Source organism: Rhinolophus ferrumequinum, chromosome 2 (assembly GCF_004115265.2).
Source record: "Rhinolophus ferrumequinum isolate MPI-CBG mRhiFer1 chromosome 2, mRhiFer1_v1.p, whole genome shotgun sequence".
Classification (NCBI taxonomy): domain Eukaryota; kingdom Metazoa; phylum Chordata; class Mammalia; order Chiroptera; family Rhinolophidae; genus Rhinolophus; species Rhinolophus ferrumequinum.
In genome coordinates, this window is record NC_046285.1 from 50,988,692 (window position 1) to 51,009,032 (window position 20,341).

The 20,341-nt window shown below is 36.9% G+C and overlaps 1 protein-coding gene and 1 pseudogene across 2 annotated transcripts in view; one reads left to right on the forward strand and one right to left on the reverse strand.

Moving 5' to 3' along the window:
• The first annotated feature begins 826 nt into the window (after positions 1 to 826).
• Positions 827 to 20,341, forward strand: part of PAK2 (p21 (RAC1) activated kinase 2) — a 72,306-nt gene continuing 52,791 nt past the window's right edge. Inside the window, exons 1-2 of one of the 2 annotated variants that reach the window (XM_033129672.1) lie at positions 827 to 1,078; positions 3,436 to 3,612. The gene's annotated coding sequence lies outside the window, so the exon portion shown is untranslated. The remainder of the gene's footprint in view (positions 1,079 to 3,435; positions 3,613 to 20,341) is intronic. The other variant, XM_033129671.1, reaches the window with a different exon arrangement.
• Positions 10,112 to 10,430, reverse strand: LOC117032733 (cytochrome c oxidase subunit 7A2, mitochondrial-like; annotated as a pseudogene).

The window sequence follows — 20,341 nt, forward strand, 5'->3', positions numbered from 1 at the left end:
CTGTCCTCCTTGCCCTAAGCTCCAGCTACAAGGCCTTCTTAACTGACCTTAGCAAGCCCTTTTCTTCCTCCTTCTGGTTGTAATCTTTTTCCGGGTGCTTCTCTTAGTTCGCTCTGTTCTTGGCTTAAATGTCACCTCCTTGGCTTCTGTGGTCACCCCATCCAAAGAAACCTCCCCAGTTTTTTCCTTATACCAGACATCATTATTTTAATTATTGTGTTTTCATATTTGTAAGCTCCACAAAGGCAAAGTGAGTCATGTTCACCCTTGTATCCCTGATGCCTTAACAGTATTTGGTACATAGTAGACACTCAAATATTCATAGAATTAGTGAATACATTGATAACGCCTCCAAGGATAAAACATGGACACTTCAATTTGTAAGGAGGTGGAGCTCAATTTAGCAGCAAAATAATAGTAAGTCTGTAGGTAAAAAGCAAAATGGATAATGGATGAGTTCCCAGAAACAAATGTCCTGGAGCAGATTCATGTAACAGTAATATCTGTCAGCATCTTTGGTTAGCACAGACCTGGAGACAATGCTGAATTAAGTGAAGGACTGGCGTGCTCTTAATGTAAAGACCAAAAGAGGAGGGGGAGGCTAGAAGACGAGGGAGAGGGAGAGGGAGGCAGTACACATCTCCAAACTACAACTCCCAGCAGGCCCCACGCGAGTCCCGCCCATTGGAGAGCGGTGCCCGTCTCCGCCCCGTGGAGCTCCAGGCTTCGGGTGGGGAGGGGTGGTACCGTGGCCTCGCTCCTCCTTGCTCCCCGCCGTCGCCCTCCCCCAGGGTTGTGGCCACGCGCAGCGGCGGCGGTTGTTCCGCTTCCCCTCCGGCCGGGGCCGTCGCCATTGCCGAAGGCTCCTTGCCCTCCCCTCCCGGCGCCTGCGGGGCTCGGCTGCCGCTCGGCCTAGCGGTAGCAGCGGCTGCGCTACAGCGCGGCTCCTCTTCTCGTCCCCCTTCCCCTTCCGTCTCCTTCCCGCCGCGAGCCGCGCGCTTGCCCAGGGCGGCTCCGGACCCCGCCGGGAGCTCGGACGGAGGCGCCTCGCTGGGGCGGGGACCTTTCCTCGCCTGGGGTAAGTGTGCAGACAGGCCGGGACGCGGGCCATCTCTCTCCTTCCTTCTTCCTTCTCCGCGGCCTGGCAGGCTCGAGCGGCCCGGAGCAGCCGACCTGCCCCGCGCAGGGCCGGGGCAGCCGCCACCTGCGTGCCTGCAGCCGCGACTTCTGGGGCGGTGGCTCATTGTCTGCTCCCTAGGGCTGTTTTCTCCGTTTTAAGCCCGAAATGGGAAGCTGGCTGGGCAGGTGAGGTCTCACTCTTCCTGAACCCAGCCCTGCCCTAAACCGTGTCGCCACGGATTCTGCCCTGTCTCTGTCTGCCTTCCGTTGCGTTTCAACCTCCTCCTTTTTCTCCGTTTACTTTAATTTTCAACCAGACGTCTTGAGTTTTATTTCCCGATTTTTTCCTCTCTCACTGAGTCCCAGCTCCTCCTTTCTACCCCTCTGTTCATCCCGTTTCACTGCTCAAGCATATTGTCTAAGGCTCTTTACTCTTTCTAAAGTATAATCTGTAATTTCCATATTTCACATTAGTAAAAACGTACAGTTTTCCTGGGGTTTGAGGGCCTCCACTTCAGAACTTTCGGATCTTCTCGTGATTCTTATTTGATCTTCAGCCAGGAGGTGAATATTTGCTTCTTTAGGTAATTTAGGTGAAAATTGACTTTTAACCATGTTTGGCTTTCTTTAAAACTGCACACACATACAAAACGCTCCCACAAATTCCTCCGTGGGCTCAACTTTTGGCCAATTCTTTAAAGATAAAGTCATTCAGTAACTGAAGTGTGAAAAGTAATTGCCATTGTCAGTTGGTGTGGGGTTGTGCCCATTCTTGTATCTTAATTTTAATGGGGTTACTCTGGGCAGTGTGAGCGTGATTTGTTTCCTCCTTGATAAATATTGTCAACTCCCATTGACACAATTATCACAGTTCCACTTCACAAGTGATCTATAGTTTTCTTTTTTAACCTGTGTAAAAAGACAATTAAAATGCTTAGGCCTAAAATTAGACTCCGAGAAGCTGTGTTTTGGATCAAGGTTGTGCACGTCACGTTTTTCCCCCTGCTCTGTTTGACTCTTCCGCTCTTATAAGTAGGCAGGATATTGAAATATACAAGAATTTGCTCTGGGGGTTTTGTTTTTGTAGGGTTATCCAAAAGAATAACATTAAATGAAGTAAGATTGAGATGAAGGCAGTGAATAGTAATTTTTAAAGCAGGTTAGAACTTGTCAGCTTTGCCAGAAGTTCTGTGGCATTCGTAAAACACACTCGTAGTCACTTCTATATATTTTATATATATGAAAAAATACATATAAATGAAAAGCTTTGTGTATATTCTGTTAAGGGTATTGATTTAAGGCAGTTCTTTCATCATCGGCTTTTAAACCTTTCTACCTATTAATTAGCCAAGAACACTGATTTACGGTGTGAAAAGTGAACCTCAAAATGTTTTTGACCTGTAATATATGGAGGTCTTAAACCCACTTTCAGGTTTTGGTGAAAGAGGTTAACCTAAATTCAGTGAATTTTTTGTTTCCACTAAATAGTACATTGTTACCAAAATTGCTTAGTACTGAGCTTCAATACTGTCAACATTTGGTAGTGTCAGTTGTCCTTAACTTCATGGGAGGTCTGCTTAGCCTAAGGTGTTAAGATATAGTAATGTTAGAGTGAAACTTGGTCTGTGATGAGAGCTTCTCTGCCAGTTCTTTCCATAAGCCGATACTTTTACTAAGGAAGAGCTCCTGGGTATTGTGCTTCACTTAGGGCCTTGATTCCTGCTTACCAGTTATTCAAAGAAAGAGTTGTTCTGGACTTTGTGACATTGAATACTAACCTTGTGAATTCAAATTCATAAAGCGACAGTAAGTTTGTAGTTGGAGTATATCTACTAAACAAATGAATAGGGGTTCCTATGTTTCTCTGATGCTTACGATAGGCCCGTTTCCAAGATGTGGTTAACAGTGGTGTATATTTCTTTTCAATTATACTTTTTAAAAGAGAAAACTTAGAACTTGTTCAGGTAGCCAAGGATAAACTTGCAATTATACTTTTTTTAAAAGAGATCTTGTTCAAATAGCTAAGGATAAAATAAGTAGGTACTGTTAAATCCTTCCTATGCTTAATCTGTCAATATTGATTATTCTAATATTAAAATACAATGTTCCTTTTGGAATTCTATATTTTGTACTTTTGATGAAAACTTGAAAGTGGGCCTTATTTAAGGCTTTAAGTCTTCAAGTTTCTGATCAATTTATTTTCCAAAGCCCTTTCAGTTAGTTGGAGGGCTAATTGATTTCAGATTAATCAGAGGGAAGGTGTTACGTTACTCACAGATCTCAGTTGTCTCTCCTATCCTTCTTGTACCTTGGCAGAAGCAGAAAGAGAAGGAAAAAATAGCTCCTATTGCCATGAAGAAATACTGATTGTTTTCTTCTGTGATCAGAATTGAGTGACACTGCATCTTCATTTTAGGATCACTAACCTGATTAAGAGTAGTCAATCTGAACACTCACACGGGATTTGCATTCTAGCTTACTAGTATCTCCGAGGTAAGTTAATGCTTGTCCCACGTACCCCAGGTGGTTAAGGCGGTTAGGAGCCGGAGACCTGGGTTGGAATCCTGGCTCTTCTGCTTGATCCTGGGCAAGATACACATTCTTTTTCAAGACTTGATTTTTTTCATCTGTAAAATGGGAATAATAATAATAATATAATAACAAATTTCATAGGGTTATGTAGGGCAAATGAGATAATGCAGGTAAAGTACTCAGCAAATATAGTGCTTAAGTGTTTAATAGATGTTAGTTAATATTCCATTCTAAAATAGGTTTTACATTTAATTACTTCTACAGCAAATGTTCTCCTCCCAAACTTAGATTTAAGACTTTCTGAAAGAGGTTGGAATCTCAAGACCAAGTTTCTGATGCCATAACTGTTAAGTTAAAAATTGTTCTTCAGGAAAAAAAATAGTTTCGCCACAAATAAAATACAGATTTTTTGAATACAGGTTTCTCAGATTTAAAAAGTATGTATATTTCTCATAGAGTATTTGGAAAGTGGTGAAAACTATTAAGGAACAGGACAAACATCACTTTAGTCTCAGCCCTCAAGGATAACCATCATAACAGACTAGAATACTGTTTTTAAAATTAAATTGCAAAAGAGGAACATGCTTATTATAAAAGGTTCAAGCAAGTCAATTATTTAGAGTAAAAAGGAAGGATTAATCTTTCTAGTCCCATTTCTTAGAAGTACCCCTTTTGTTTTTATTTATGCAATTAGAAATAAGTACCGTGTGTGTAGTTTTTACCTTAATTTTTTTAATAAAAAATTGATCATTATATATTATTTTCCATATCAATACATATAGTTGTATATCATCTCAACAGTAATGAGGTATTCCATTATATGGTTGCACTTTCATGGGCAGTTATGTTATTTTCAATTTTGAGCAACTTAAACTGAAGTCTCAATGAACTTCTATATCTCTGCACATGTGTATATATGTGACTATTTCTATAAAAAGGATTCTTAAAGTGTACATTCTTAAGTTTCAGTAGATGCCAAATTGCCTTCCTAAAAGACTGTACCAATCTATGCTTTCTTATCTATACTTCCTTATTGACTTGTATAAGCTTTTTATACAACATAGATATTAATCATTTACCTTCTGTTTAAGATTTTTCCCGTTTCACCTTTATCAAAAAGCATTTTTCTATATTGTCTTGTACTTTTTAATATTAGTTTCAGGTGTACAGAACACTATAATGATTAAACATAACCTCAAAAATTGATAACCCCAACAAATCTACCCATCTGACAGCATACCTAGCTGTTACAATACCATTCCTTATGCTGTACTTTACATCCTGTGACATACATATATATATATGTAAATTATAGTTGACATTCAATATTATTTTATATTAGTTTCAGGTGTACGGCACAGTGGTTAGGCATTTATATAATCTATGAAGTGATCCCCCCAATAAGTCTAGTACCCATCTAACACCCCACGTAGTCTTTACAACCTTATTAACTATATTCCCCACACTGTATTTCACATCCCTGTGACTGTTTTGTAACTACCAATTTGTATTTCCTAATCCCTTCATCTTTCTAACCCATCCACCATATCTTGTATTTTTAACAATTGTTGTGTTTTAATCTTAATCCTTCTGGACTTTTTTTTTGTTCGTAGTGAGGGCGAGTAAGAAAGTTTAAAAAATATATAATAGTTTGACTACTGAAATAAAATATGGGTATAAAAATGTTTTTAGGAGTTTGAGGTTGGTGTGAAAATTAGTCACGTTATAGGGATTCAGAGAATAATATTGTAATGGTGTTATTGTAAGCATCACATCTGAAATGCCCTTTCTTTGACCCCATCTCATTATCTACTTAATTCATCCTCATCCTTTAAATCTCAGTCTTTGAAAGTAGCTTTCTTTGGGAGTCTTTCCTGAGTTCCACTGTGATTTAGATATTCTTACTGTTTTTGTACTGAGGGTGCCAAAAAACTGCAAAAAAAAAATAAATAATGTATACACATTTTAAGATAACATCGCTTAAAATGTGTATACAATTTTTTGGCACCCCCAGTATATTTTCTTAACATGTTACTTCATAGCCTTTATTTGCAATGTGCTGAAAACACATTAGTCTGGAAATGAGTTATTTCTCAATTTTTGCCAGTTGAAACCAATCAGAGTGGGAGGAGATGCAAGAAGACCTCGGTAGTGTTAATTAAAAATGATCCACATGTATACAGGGCACTTTTAACCCACAGTACTCTTTTTCCTTGTCTTTCTGATCAAGCTATTACATTGGTAACACTTTTTTCATGTAAATGTTTAATAGGTTCTGGAAAGATAGAAGGTTTTATTTTGTATTTCATACGAACAAGGTATATTTCAAGATTTAATCTTTAAAAAATTAATTTCTATTTTTAATTTTAAGATTACTTAGTAATTTAGTCTTGTGAATGAAGCAGAATTGTTATATAATAAACACATGAGCAACAAGAGAAGGAATAAAATATTTAGACAAAATTTCAGGTGCTTTAAAGAGCAAATTATTAGAGAATAAAAAGTTACATTGGCAGCTATAACAATAGAAATATAGCCAGATGTTTGATAAAATATCTCTGTTGTAAAATTTTTCTAAATGTTTTTTCATCTTCCTGATTAAATATTTGAAAAGAATAAAGTTTTTTTTTTTAATAAAAAAGTATGTTTTATTCTATTACCTATAGGTAGCCATTGTTGATATTTTGGTATGTTTCCTGCTAGTATTTTTTCTTTGTGTATATTTGTGTGTACATAGTTTACTTTTATAAAATTGGAATCATATTCTATATAATTTGCTATCTTGCTTTTTTAACTTAACCTTAAATATTGAAAGTTTTCCTTTGCCTTAAATTTTTTAAAAAAATGATTATTTAATATTTATTTTAACATGCCATTCTAGAGCTGTGCCTTAGTTTCACTGTTTTCCTATTGCTGAAAGTGTAACTTATTTATAATATTTTATATAAATAATGCTATGGTGAATGTCTTTCTATTCATTCCTGATTATTATTTTAGAATATTTCTTAGAAGTGGAATTACTGAATGAAAAGGTGTAGCATTTAAAAGTCTTAAATTATCCTTCCGAAAGGTTGGATGTGTTACCATAACTAGCAGTGTGAATCTTATTTTATTGCTATCTTCATTAAAACAGTCATTCTTAATGAAGTTAATAAAATTTGCTTATTGCTAGGCAAATAAAAAATAATTTAATTTGCATTTCTTGTAACTAATTTTGTTTTTGTTAATTTGATTTATTTCTGATAAGTACACAGAAGGAGCAACTAGTAGATTTTCATGTTCACTGTTATTTTTATTATCTTCCTGGACTTCAATAGAATTTTATTTACTTATGTTTTCCAGATTCATCATCTCTGAAAATAATAGTAACTTTTGCTTACTTTCCAATAGTCAAAACATTTATTTCTGTTTTAGTTCTTTATCACATTGGGCAGAATCTCCAAGACATGGTTAAATGAGAAAGGTGATAGTTGTCTAGGAATGTCTCTGGTATTTTTGCAGTTAAGGATGATGGCAGTTGTTGGTTTTAACAGAGATTCTTTATAATTTTATTCTGTTCCTACTTTACAAAAAATGGGAATGGCTTCTGAATTTTATCAGATATTTTTGTAACACGTATTAAGCAGATGATAAGGGGTTTTTTGGTCTTTTAACTACTGATAAGTGTATATAATAATAAATTCTCTAATGACCAAAGGTACCCTAAGGCATATATATATGAGGAACCAAAACCCCACTCATGTTAGTCAAGTGTACAGAAGTATTGAAAGGATAGAGAATCTCATAGAAATTTAGTTTAATAAGAGTATACAGGCCATCTGGTAACCTCTGTAGTCTATTGAGGAATCTTTACTTATTCATGAGTCAGTTTTGATAACTTGTATTTATGCAGATTATATATTAAAATTTTCAAATTTATTATATAGACATATTTAATCTTATAATTAAAACCTAGTATTCATGTCTATCTTTTATTAGTGTTTTTGTCATTTTTCTTAATTTGCCAAATATTTATCTACTTAGTGGTGTTTTTGTTTTTTTTTTTAAATAACCAGCTTTGAGATTTATTCTATTGGTTTTCTGATTCTCTTGATTTCTCCTGTTCTCTTTATTTTGCCCTTCCTTTTCTTCATTATTTTGTTATACTTTTTCTAACTCAATAAATTCTTAGTTTCTTTTTTATAAAATAATTACAACATTTAGTGCTCTTAATTTACCTCTGAGTACAGCTTTGGCTGCACTCTATGTGAATGATATTTTTATATTCATTACTTTACAAATAGTTGGTAGTTTTAGGTTGATTTCCTTGTTCACTCAGGAGGTATTTAGGACAATTCTGTTCACTCTGTTTTCTTTCCTTGTCGTCAGTGACTGTGGTCTTTTAAAATATCTTTAACTTTATTGAGGGTTTCTTTGTGGCTTAAATCATAATCCAATTTGGTAAATATTCTTTGGAAACTTAAAAAAATATTATCTGTTTGCAGGGTAGTGTTATATATCTGTTAAACTATATTCAGATTATCTTGTTTGATTTATTATTCCTTATTAATAGTATACAACTTAGTCCTTATTAATTTTTTAATCTTAATTTGTCAAAGACTGAGTGGTAGCATTGTTTCTGAGAAGCTTGTTCTCACATCGGGAATATACATTTTTTTTTTCTTCTCTCTGAATACTATCTTCCCTTCATATGTGACTGTTTTGAAGAGGCCTCCTCCGCTCAGCCATCTGAAATAGTATCCACCTACCCCTGCTCAGTATCTAACTTCTTGCCCTTCTGTAGGTTTTTCTTTACAGAGAGGAACTTCTATCTGAAGTTATTTTTTTCATTTACTTGTTTCTTTATTTCATTGTTGTTATTCTATTCAGAGCTTAGAACAACTTAGATATACAATATGTCTTGATTGAATAAAAAAGTATCAGTTTCTTTTATTTCTAGTGATTAAAAATTTTTTTTTAATTAATAGACTTTATTTTATACAGCAATTTTAGGTTCACAGCAAAGTTGAGCAGAAGGTAAGAGTTCCTGTATACCCTGAGCTTCCCCTTCCCTGTCCCCAGCTTCTCCTATCATCAACATCCTGCAGTGTGACACATTTGTTATAATTAATGAACCAACATTGACACATTATCCAAAGTCCGTAGTTTACATTAGGGTTCACTCTTGGTGTTTTATATTCTATGGGTGTGGACAAATGTATAATGACATGTGTCTACCATTATAGTATACCGAATAGTTTTCCAACCTTAAAAATCCCCTGTGCTCCACCTATTCATCTCTCCCCCCCTCACTCAAACTCCTGGCAACCTCTGATGCTTTTACTGTCTCCATAACATTTTCCCTTTACATGTCGTATATTTACGTGTTGTACAGCCATCACCATCACCCATCTCCAGGACTTTCTCATTTTCCCCAAGTGAACCTCTATACTCATTAAGCACTAACTCCCCATTCTTCCGTATCCCAGTATCTTGTAACCTGTTTTCTTTCTCTTATGATTTTACCTATTCTAGATGATCCATGTAAGTGGAATCATACAGTATTTGCCTTTTGTGTTTGACTTATTTCATGCAGCATGTTTTCAGGGTTCTCCCATGTTATATATAGCATGTATTACTACTTAATTCCTTTTCAAGATTGAATAAAACTCCATTGTACGTACATACCACATTTTCTTTAGCCGGTTATCTGTCGATGTTTTCTATTTTGTAAATTGTATTTGGTTTGCTTTTATCTCAGAGTAGTACCTCGGTTTTCGAACGTCTCAGTTGACAAACATTTTGGTTTACGAACACTGTAAATTTTATGGATCTGTGGTATCATTAGATAGTAAAATAGATGCTAAATTTGCAGTTTTAGGGGTTGATTTTAAAGGTCTGGAACGGATTGATCCGTTTTGCATTACTTTCTATGGGAAAACCGAGGTACCACTGTATTTGGAATGTACACATCCTGTTTTCAAAGTCCATTGATGTATAGTTTAAATGAATTCAAGTGTAAATCTAAATTTTAAAAGTAAAATTTTCTGATTCGTCTGCCTGAAAAAGAACATTATACTTTGACTTCCCCTATATCTTAGAACTAGTTTTTTCTCTTAAACTCACCCTTACTTTGTCCCCTTCCTCCTCTCATAGTGAGCTTGGGACCTCAGAATATTGGGAGTACTTATTTATTTATTTTTGTACATTTCATGTTTTTAACTGTTTGAGACCTCAAAGTGTTATTAATATTTTTTTGTACGTGTCATGTTTTTAACTTTATCTTCTTTCAAGACTTATCTTTGGAACTATATTCAGTGTTAACACGAATTATTTAAACTTGATTGAGATGGATTTCATGCTCATTGCCATTTTTCTCCATCTTTTTTTTTTTTGTGGTAAAGAATGCTTTATTGGTGGTGGCAGTTAGTACAAGTCAATAAATAATGATCCCCAAAGAAGAACTCAGTTATTGATCAGCTTACTGGTCCATAGAGAACTGAATGAAATAGAACCAGCTGATTGCTGGGAGGGTAAACTGAAGTAGGTCCTGCTCCTTGGGATGTAAAGCCATTGCCAGCTGATGTATGGCATGTGCTGTTCCACCAACTGTAAGAATCGTGGTAGCTCTATACAGGGGGACATCAGCCAGCTACCCCACCCTTTAGATGCACTGGAATTCCATCATCCTTCTGAAAAAGCTTTTGCTTCTCTGGAAGTTGATTTTCAAACTGCCTGCATGCAGCAGTACTTTTGGTCCTCTGAGCAATCTGGGGAAGAGCCAGCAGATTCCGCAGCATCTTGATTGAGTTACTGCCCACCAACCTCGACAACTGAACACTGGAGAACCCATTTTTCTCAATCTTAACTTTTAAATTAATTCATCTTGTATGTCAGCCACCATATATTTTCAATTTACGTTTTCAGTAGGAGTAACTGGAAGATATATTTAATAATTATTAGATCACTAATGTCCTTCAAATTCTGTAGATATCATTCTGTGTCGTCTTCCATTAATCAATTTGTTTTAGAGTTTCCTGTGCCTGATGGTGGTAAGGAGTTTGTTTTTTCTTTATATTGAAATATTTTGACAGACCATGTCTTGTGCATGTACATTGATGCGTTGATGTTGCCTAATGCATTAGCTCCTTAAAATCTAGACTTGGTTTTTTTTTTTTTCATTTCCAGAAATATTTGTGGTTATTTTACTGTAGTTTTGTTTTCTTCCTTGAAAACACTTCTAATAGGCTTATCATTTCTGTCCTATGTTTGAGTTTCTCAAATGTATGTTCATATTGCTCATTTGATTTTCCCTTCTTACCTCCAATTAGGCTTTATTTCTGCTATTGAAATTTCAGTTTCTTTGCATCCTTTAAAAACTTACCCACCCCTTTTTCTTTTTAAATGACTCTTATTTCATCTTGGTCTTTTCTCTCCGTATATGCCATTTCATAGAGTTTGCCAAACAGTGTTTGGAAGTTAGTTCTGTGTCCTGAAGTAATGCACCTAAATCAGGCTTTGCTTCTGTGTGAAGGGTAATTTTCACTCTTCCTTGTGCTGCAGTATTTTTTGTTGGGGTCAGTGCTGGTTTTTTTCTGCTTATTCATCCTTGAATTATAGCTGTTATATATTACCTGATGTGCATTTTTCAGAAACTTTTGTGAGTTGCCCTTGCCTCTATGGTTAACTGGGATTCTGAGTGAAACCTCTACTTCGGTGTATTGCTGAAAAGATAAGTACAACGCTCTTAGCCTATGTTCCAGTGATTAATAGACATTCATCTGAGATAATGGTTCTGGGCTAGGATGGTGGGATCTTATGCTAGCCTGCTTTCTAGCATGTGCTGTTTAACAGGAACTTCCTGATTCTAACCTTGTACCCACAGACAACTCTTTGCCTGTATGACTATACCTCCCAGGAAGCCGTGTGCCAGTCCATGTTTTTCTGCTCCTGTACAGCTCCACCTGAAACTTATATACACACAGGCATGTAGACAGACGCTTGCTTTTCTGGAACTTGCATGGTGGTCTTCTAAATGTATGTGGAAAGATCTAGGAAGATAAGGAACTCTGGCTGCCACAAAACCCACCTCTGCATAGGGAAGAAATGGCTTAGCAAGGGTGACTAGTTTCTTTGAGGCAGACTCTTGGGGCTTAATAAAAGGTTGGCTAGCAGAGAGGGACAAGGTATCTTTGTATCTTCTTTCAGGCAGATGGTTGAACTCCCTTTTATGAAGTAGAGCATGGCTGGGTCATGAGTCTTTTCTCACTTAAGCTTAAGTTACCTTATAGCTAGTGGAAATCCTTCGAAGATCTGACATTTTCTTCATGGGAATTTGGGACAGACTACATGGGTAGTCTGATTTGATAAGCATTTTTTTACCATAAGTTGGTTCTGATTTTTGTTAAACTGAGATAACCACTTAAGTAATCAAATAATCAGTCTGCTGTTGACCTTCATCTTTCAGTGAAAGGTCTTAGATTGACAGATTATCACTTTGATAGTAGGAAAATGGTATCTTGTTCCAATTTGCATCTCTTTGATGTCTAGTGAAGTCGAACACTTTTAATATATTTATTACCCCGCCTCTCACTTTTTCATTTTGAATTGCCATTTGACGTTTGTGACCAAACTTGGAGAAAGCTAGACTTCATACTGTTGAATTCTTTTCTTCTTGCTATTTTTTTTTTTTTTTAAGTAATCCTTGATCTTTCTTTTTCTTGTTCCTTGCTTCCCAATTCCCTACCTTACAGGCAGTTTTGAAGCAGTTTCTGAGTCTCACGCTTGGTCATTGTTTTACTTTTTTAGTGTAGTGGTGGATGCACACAGGGAAGAAGAAAAAAGGGTCACATTTAGATTACAAAGTTTCTTTGCACACATTGCTGCTTCTGTACACAGAGACCTTCCTCTTTTTCTTTGCCTAGCAAATTCCTTCTCATACTTTAAAAGCCAATTCTGATTTCTTTGCCTAATTACTCTCATACCGTGTTTCCCCAAAAATAAGACCTAGCCAGACAGTCAGCTCTAATGCGTCTTTTGGAGCAAAACTTAATATAAGACCCAATCAAGACCAGGTCTTATATTAAGTTTTGCTCCAAAAGACGCATTAGAGCTGACTGTCTGGCGAGGTCTTGTTTTCGGGGAAACATGGTGTAAATAGGAGCTCTGGGTCCGCTTTTCCATTGTGTTCCACACGTCCCTGTTAGCTCATCATCTCCTTGCAGAGTAGTCATGTTACTCTTTTCCCACTTGTGTAGAGACCCAACCTTGGTAGCCTTGATCTCCAGCATCTGACACATGGTAGACACTAAATAAATACTTGAATTAGGAGAAACTTACTGAGAGGTGTTTTTTTTTTTTTTCCTTCAACCATTTCATTTCCCTGCTTTTAGTGTGAAAATACAAAAAACAGGTTTCTCTGGGAAGTGGAATTACAGATTTTTTTTTCTAGTTTAGGTTTCATTTTGGCTTGAGGTTTTAGTTTTTGTTTGTAATGATCATTACTGCTTTTATTATGAGAATTAAAAAAAAAAAAAAAGCACCTTAAATCCAAACCTCTCAAACTTCCAGATTCTCCATATTCCCAGCATCTGCGTCTTTCTGGTCCCAATCAACAGGCTTATTTCCCACTACTCGCTACCATATGCCCTCCTGTCGCCTTGCTGTCTCATGGGCTAGATCACAGATTATTGTTCCTGTTGCCTAGAATTCTATCTTCTGGGTAGGAATATTATCTGTTGTAAATGGAGGAATGCTTGTAATAGGGATTAACTGGTGAGAATTTAAGACTATTGAATGTCTTTCCAGTCTTATCCTGAATATATGGAGGATAAATGGAGCATTTAATTGTCTTAGCTTTCTAGAATAGAGACCTTAAAGAACACAGAATAGAGACTGTATGTTCAAATTTTCCTGGGTCTCCCCTAACCTAAAGAGAAAAAAAAACTTTACTTGACTCAGATACCATCACAGATAAACCTTTTTTATTGGTTGATTTATTCTTCAACAAATAATTACTCATTTCCTAGATACAAACTAGACATAATTCTTGGTGTTAGTTATATACGTAGTGGTCAACAAAGTACTCACTGGATCTGTGCTTGTGGAGTTTATAACGTAGTTAGGGAAGACATTTAAAAAGCAAATTCGGTGTGATGAGTGTTAAGACAGAAGGCAGTAAACTACTGTGCATGGGGTGGAAGTGAGGAGGTGTCACAGAAGGTTTCCTGAGAAAGTGACATTTAGACCAATACTTGTAGTAGGTGTTTGACAGGCGGAGGTAGAGAACAGAAAGTAGAGTGACCAACTTAATCTCTGTTTCCCAGGAGAACTCCTTCAGTCCCAGGCAAATGGGATCATTGGTCACTGAACTGAAAACCTGCCAGGAAGGTCATGCATGAAGGCCAGGGATGCTATTACGGAAAATGAAAGAATGGATAAAAGTGAACGCTTGTAGAGGGGAAAACTACGAAGAGATGAGTCTGAAAAGTTAGGGGCCTGAACATGCCTGTACTTTTGGGCTTTATCTTAAGACTTATGTATCCTACTTAAAGGGTTTAAGTAGGGGACTAACGTGATTAAGTTTAATATATTTTAAGGCTGCTCTCTGCAATGTGAAGAATAGACTGGAAGGGACTAAGTGTGGATTTGGAGATAATAAATAATGATTCACAGATTTAGAAGTTTTGAGGAAGCTATTTTGAGAGGCGTGGATGGTTTTGGGAATTGAGGTATTAAAATAGAGGTGAGAAAACCGGAAACATGACTTTTTGAAATTGTTTTCCACCAAGAACATTAATTTCTTTAAAATGGAAAAAGTAAGCATTTTTACTCCCATCTTTTTCTGTCTGTTAACCAAATAGAAATTTTACTAGCAGAATGAATAATCCAGACAGTAGGGATTTGTTTTATTTTTTAAGTGATGATGACTCAACCTTTTTCAGATACAAAGAACAGCAGCATAGAATGTAGGCGACGTGGCTGTGAAGTCACACAGGTGATTCTTTTTCTGAACATAGCAAAAACTATAAATAGTTGTGTCACTTCAGAGTAATTCCATTGAAAGGCTCTGTGGTTGTTCCAACGGTGCTTCCATTCTTCATAAATCATTGTTTAGAACTCTCCTCTTTGAATTACTCTAGGAGACTGCAGCATATTCTTCTTCACCAGAGGCAAACCCTCCATCCTTGCCTCTGCCTCTTTCCATCAGTCCTTCTTGCTGTCTGCATCTACATCTGCTGTACCATGGTTTTTTTCTGTCCCTTAAATTTAAAAATTAGAATAGGGTTCATCTATGATAAAATTCACCCTTAAAAAGATTTTTTAAGTTTTTGGTTTTATTTTTTAACTATATTCATGAGATTGTGCAACCATCACCACTAATTCCGGAATATTTGCATTACCCCAAGGAGAAATTTTGCACCCAGTAGTGTCACTCATTTTATCCCAAACTGCGCCCCCTTGCCCTAAGCAGTCACTAATCAGTCTATTTTCTGTCTCTCTAAATTTGTCTAATTGGATTCTGTAAGTGGATTCATATAATACGCAGTCTTTTGTGACTGGTTTCTTTCACTTAGCACAGTGTTTTCAAGGTTCATCCATATTGTAGCATGCATGAGAACTTTATTCCTTTTTATGGCCAAATAGTATTCCATTGTGTGTATGTACCAGATTTTGTCTGGAGTGGAAATTTGCGTTGCTTTCACTTTTTTGACTGTTGTGAATGTGCTCTGTGAACATTTGTGTTTAAGTTTTTGTGTGAATTTCTTTTCATTTCTTTTGGGTATATACATAGGAGTGGAAGTGCTTTGTCATATGATAACTCCATGTTTAACCTTTTGAGGAGGAGCTACCAGACTGTTTTCCAAAGCTACTGCACCATTTTGCAATGCCACTAACAGTGGATGAGGGTTCCGGTTTTCCACATCCTCACTAACACTTATTTTCTGTCTTTCTGATTATAGCTATCCTAGTGGGTGTGAAATGGTATCTCATTGTAATTTCACTTTGAATTTCCTTGATGGCAATTGATGTTGAGAATCTTTTTATGTGTTTATTGGTCATTTGCATGTCTTGGGAGAAATGTATATTCAGATCCTTTAGGAAAGAATTGTATGTTCAGAATTGAGTGCTTTAGATTAGTGCTTGTCAGTACGGTAATGGACTAATAACTTTTCTAAAATACCATAAAGTGGAAATGGAAGAAAAACCAGACATACAAAAATACAAGCCCCAGTTGTTGTTAGTGTGAACAGCAAATTATTCTGTCAAATTGCTCTAAAAGTTTCTAGACACTTTTTTTCAATTTTTGTATTTCATTGAGTACTGATGATAAATAGCCAGATCAGGTAATGCTCTTAGAGTGTTACCTCTGTAGATTACTAAAAGGCATTTGAAAAGTAATTCAACTTTTTCCATGTTTGAACTCAAGGCAATTGCTCGATTCTTTTATTTTCTACACTGCAGCTGTGGCTCCCAGTTCTAATTTGCTTTGAGGTAATCCCACAGAGGGCTGGTTTTGAGTCTTGATGAAAACAAGTATTACTTTTGTACAGGTTTTACACAGCTAATACATTGCATACAGATGAGGTAGAAGGTGCAGTTTCAGCAGAAGGTAATAACAAGGCAAATTGGGCTTGGGGCCACTGAGGTTCCGAATTCGCCTTCAGGATCTCTCCCAGTTTTCCTCATAGTAGATGCCGTCAGTGCTGATGACATTGTGCTCGTGGAAGGGGGTTTTCTGCTCGGTTCTCAGAAGCGCAGAGTACAGGGTTCCCGTAAAGCCCCTCGTACACCCAACCATGTCACCCTGAAACGCCAACATAATTATCTTATTTGTTTGTAAATAAATAATTCATCACTTGGCTGTAACATTCTTGTTCTGGACATAATTTCTTACCTTGTTCACATTTTTGCAGAAATAAGCATCACCCATGCTCAGGCCCATATGACCCTGTAGCCATGAACAGTCTGTGAATATGAACAGTTCATTATCTCCTGTCTTAACAAGGTCTAGGAGGTCTCGGCATACAGGCCAGTCCTGACTTTGAAATCTTCGAGTCTGGGGACATTGAGTAATATATTCTATGCTATCTTAATTATTTGTGCTTTGGGTGGTGAAAATTCTGAAGTAAAGTGAGTTATTAGAAAATGTTATTTATAGTAACCTTAAGCAAGTGAAGGTATATAGAGTATGAGTCATTTGAAGTGTGAGTTCAAACATTTGTTGGTACTTTATGTTAAAAGCATTGTGTTAGTGCCGGATAGATACAGAGAAGTATGAATGTGTGACAATTAAGTTCGCGAACTCATCCTAGAAAAAGTGCTACATACCTCATTGCTGACTATCACTACAGTCACCTTTGAAGTACTCCCCTTGGGAAGCTATGCACTGATGCCAGTGCCTAGTCCACCCTTCAAAGCAATTTTGGAACTCTTTTTCTGGAATGGCCATCAGAACTGTCATTGTATTGCCCTTGATGTCCTAAATGTCATCAAAATGTCTTCCTTTCAATATTTCCTTTATCTTCGGGTAAGAAAGAAGTCATTGGGGGCCAGATCAGGTGAGTAGGGAGGGTGTTCCAATACAGTTATTTGTTTACTGGCTAAAAACTCCCTCACAGACAGTGCCATGAGAGCTTGTGCATTGTCGTGATGCAAGGGCCACGAATTGTTGGCGAAAAGTTCAAGTCGTTAACTTTTTCACGCAGCCTTTTCAGCACTTCTGAATAGTAAACTTGGTTAACTGTTTGTCCAGTTGGTACAAATTCATAATGAATAATCCCTCTGATATCAAACAAGTTTGGCAACATCGTTGCAACAAGTTTGCGAACTTAATTGTCAGACCTCCTATGAGAAATGTGTGACAGCCAGGAGTTTATCCTCTTTAGAAAGAGAAGTAAAATTAGAATCTAGGTGACTGAAGTTCAGGCAAGTATGTGTCATATTAATGGATGGGATTGTATCACTTCGGGTCTAATCAGGTGAGTAACCATACAGTAATTTGAACCTGGAAATAATGATTGATTATAATATGAGAAAGGAGTAATGAGGGATTGGCTAGTACAAAGCAAATAGAACTCTAAAGAACATAGGAAGAGCAGAAATAAGGAGAAGCTGCTGAGATAGAGCATTCATGGAAGAGCCCACCTTCCCCCAGAGCTGAGATCCAGACCTTGTGGGAAAGAAGTGCATGTGGTGGGGTGGTGGTGGGCCATGCTGGACATCTGCCCTGGAGGTGCCAGGGCAAGCTGTTCACAGGGAGGTGTTAGCTCTGCTACAAAACCTCCCAAGAAAAGAGTGGGGGGGGAGCCCCGTCTTCCAGATATGCTGCTGGCTTTGCCCTGGAGAAGCCTGGTGCTGGAGAAGCCTGGTGAGCCAGCGCACCAGAACCAGGAAGCAAAACTTTTCTCCTGCAGTGTCTCTCCTGCGCCCTCTACTGATAAAGTTTAACATTGTGCCGTCTGGCAAAGGGGAAAATACTTAGAGGTCCCAGATCATTATTCAGAGTAGTCAAAAAGGATGAATTTGGATTTGAGAGACACTAAATCAGTAACTGGTATGGGAATGGTATTAGTGCCGTAGGAGCTCTGAGAAGGAGTGGTGATCACAGCAGGGTGTGACAGTTAAGGAAGAAGTGGTATTTGAAAAACTCTTGTAAAATGAATAGGTTTCTTTTTAATTGAAGATAACTTACTGTTTTTCCTCATTTGAAAAACAGCACATGTTCATTTTATTAAAATTAGTATTAGAATTAGAATATACATAAGTAATTTTGTCTTGTGTATATTCTAGAAAGAAGGAAAAAGCACTCAGCTTCATGACACATAAAGAGAACCAGTGTTAATCACTTGATAAAATATTGCTAAGCAGTGGATATAGAAGGGAGAGAAAGCTTTTTGTAATGGTGCTTGCTGCTGCTTTTGAGTATTTGTTTACAAAAAATATTAGCTTTGAGATATAATAATGCTAAATGATATAGACTAGCATTTTGAGGAACTTTCTGTATAGTATTTATATGAAATTTATTTACATAACTTCTTTAAGAAGTTTGTCAGATAGGCAATCACTAGACATTATTTTGGAGGCCCTTTTAAGTGACCATTAGGCACGGATTTTCTGTTGTACTCACACTGATGGAATGTTGTATCGTAGGATTCCATCATGCTGTTCTCTTCTCTGCTCCAAGATACTCATATGAATGCCCCTCTTAGGAACAGGGTCCTAGCATACTGTATTAGGGAAACAAATTGCAAACTGAATCTGGCCTTTGTTGAGGTGTGGAGACTTATCTCCTGGATATCAGAGACTGCAGGATTCTCATGAAGGAGAAAGACTTCATAATACTGGAGTTATACTTTAAAACTTGGACAGTATTTTTAGAGAGTGAAAACAAAATCCTTGGGTGTTAGCCCACAACTGGGTTCATGTATATGGTTCGGATATATAACGTTAGGCCCGTAATCAGAGAAATGCTCTGTACTACTACTAAATTCAGACTAGTACCTGTCATCTTGTCAGCCTTTTAACCAAACTGGTACAGAAGTGAAGTGTTTGCATTTCCATTTTTGACAAATTTAAGGAAAGGATTACAACTTAAGTGTAAATTTAATTTTTAAACATTTTAGATGTCATTTTAAGTCAAACCTTTGACTTAGAAATAACTCCTCTTCCTCTGACTGTGTGTGAGCAATTGTGTAGAAAGGTTTAGAACGGTGCTGTCCCATATGGTGGCAACTAATACATATGACTACTGAGCACTTGAAATATACCTAGTTCTACTAAGAAACTGAATTCTAATTAATTTAAATTTAAGGAGCCATGTATGGCTAGCATGGCCACCCATATTGGACAGCACAGTTTACAGAATGATGTGTTCGTAGGAAAAAACGTAAAGAAGACAAATAATTTGTAGACATTAAGAGCAAATTCTCATTCGGGGTTGGCCTGTCTACATGTTTGTACTACAGTTTCTCAAAATATCTTAATTTGATACTGAGATTTGTTTTTCCCCACAGCACTTACATAATTACTAAAATTTGACCAAGGTCCATTTCTTCTTTGAAGGTATCTTTGGAAAAATGCATATCCCCCCTGTGATGTCTGTTTTTATAACTTTATTTACATGCCCAGTCTCAATTCATTTTTTTAAGCATTTCTTGAGCATGTACTGTGTACTATATGCTGGCAGTACAAAGATTAATAAGGCATAATTGCTGTTATTAGCAGGTAAGTCTATTTGGGATTAAGGGGAAAGGAAGTGGGGCTAAAGGGAAATTGAAGTGTTCACTTTTTTTAAAACCTCTGTATGCAATTTGATACTGTTTAGGAATATTCTTTTTAAAAACTTTTCTCACTTTTTAAAATACATTTTTCTTAAAGTGAGGAGAGGTTTTGTTTTGTTTTTTGTTTTGCCTCTCTGTCTGTGCTGGATTATTTTATTTCATACCCTCCCAGAAGTGGAATGCAGCCTAGAATTCTTCCCATTGCAGCATACAGGATGGATGGTACGGCAGTCAGCCAGTCGGAGGGGGGTGGGGGGTCCATAGCAGTTTTGGGAGGTGAAGCCTGCTTGCTGTTTGTGACATAGATAGTACGTGGAGTATTCTTCCCCCACATTTTATCCACAAAAACTGTCCTTTGTGTCATTTATCAAGTCACAGTCATGCTCTTTCACAAATCATTTTGGAGTGGTAGACGTGATCTCTTACTA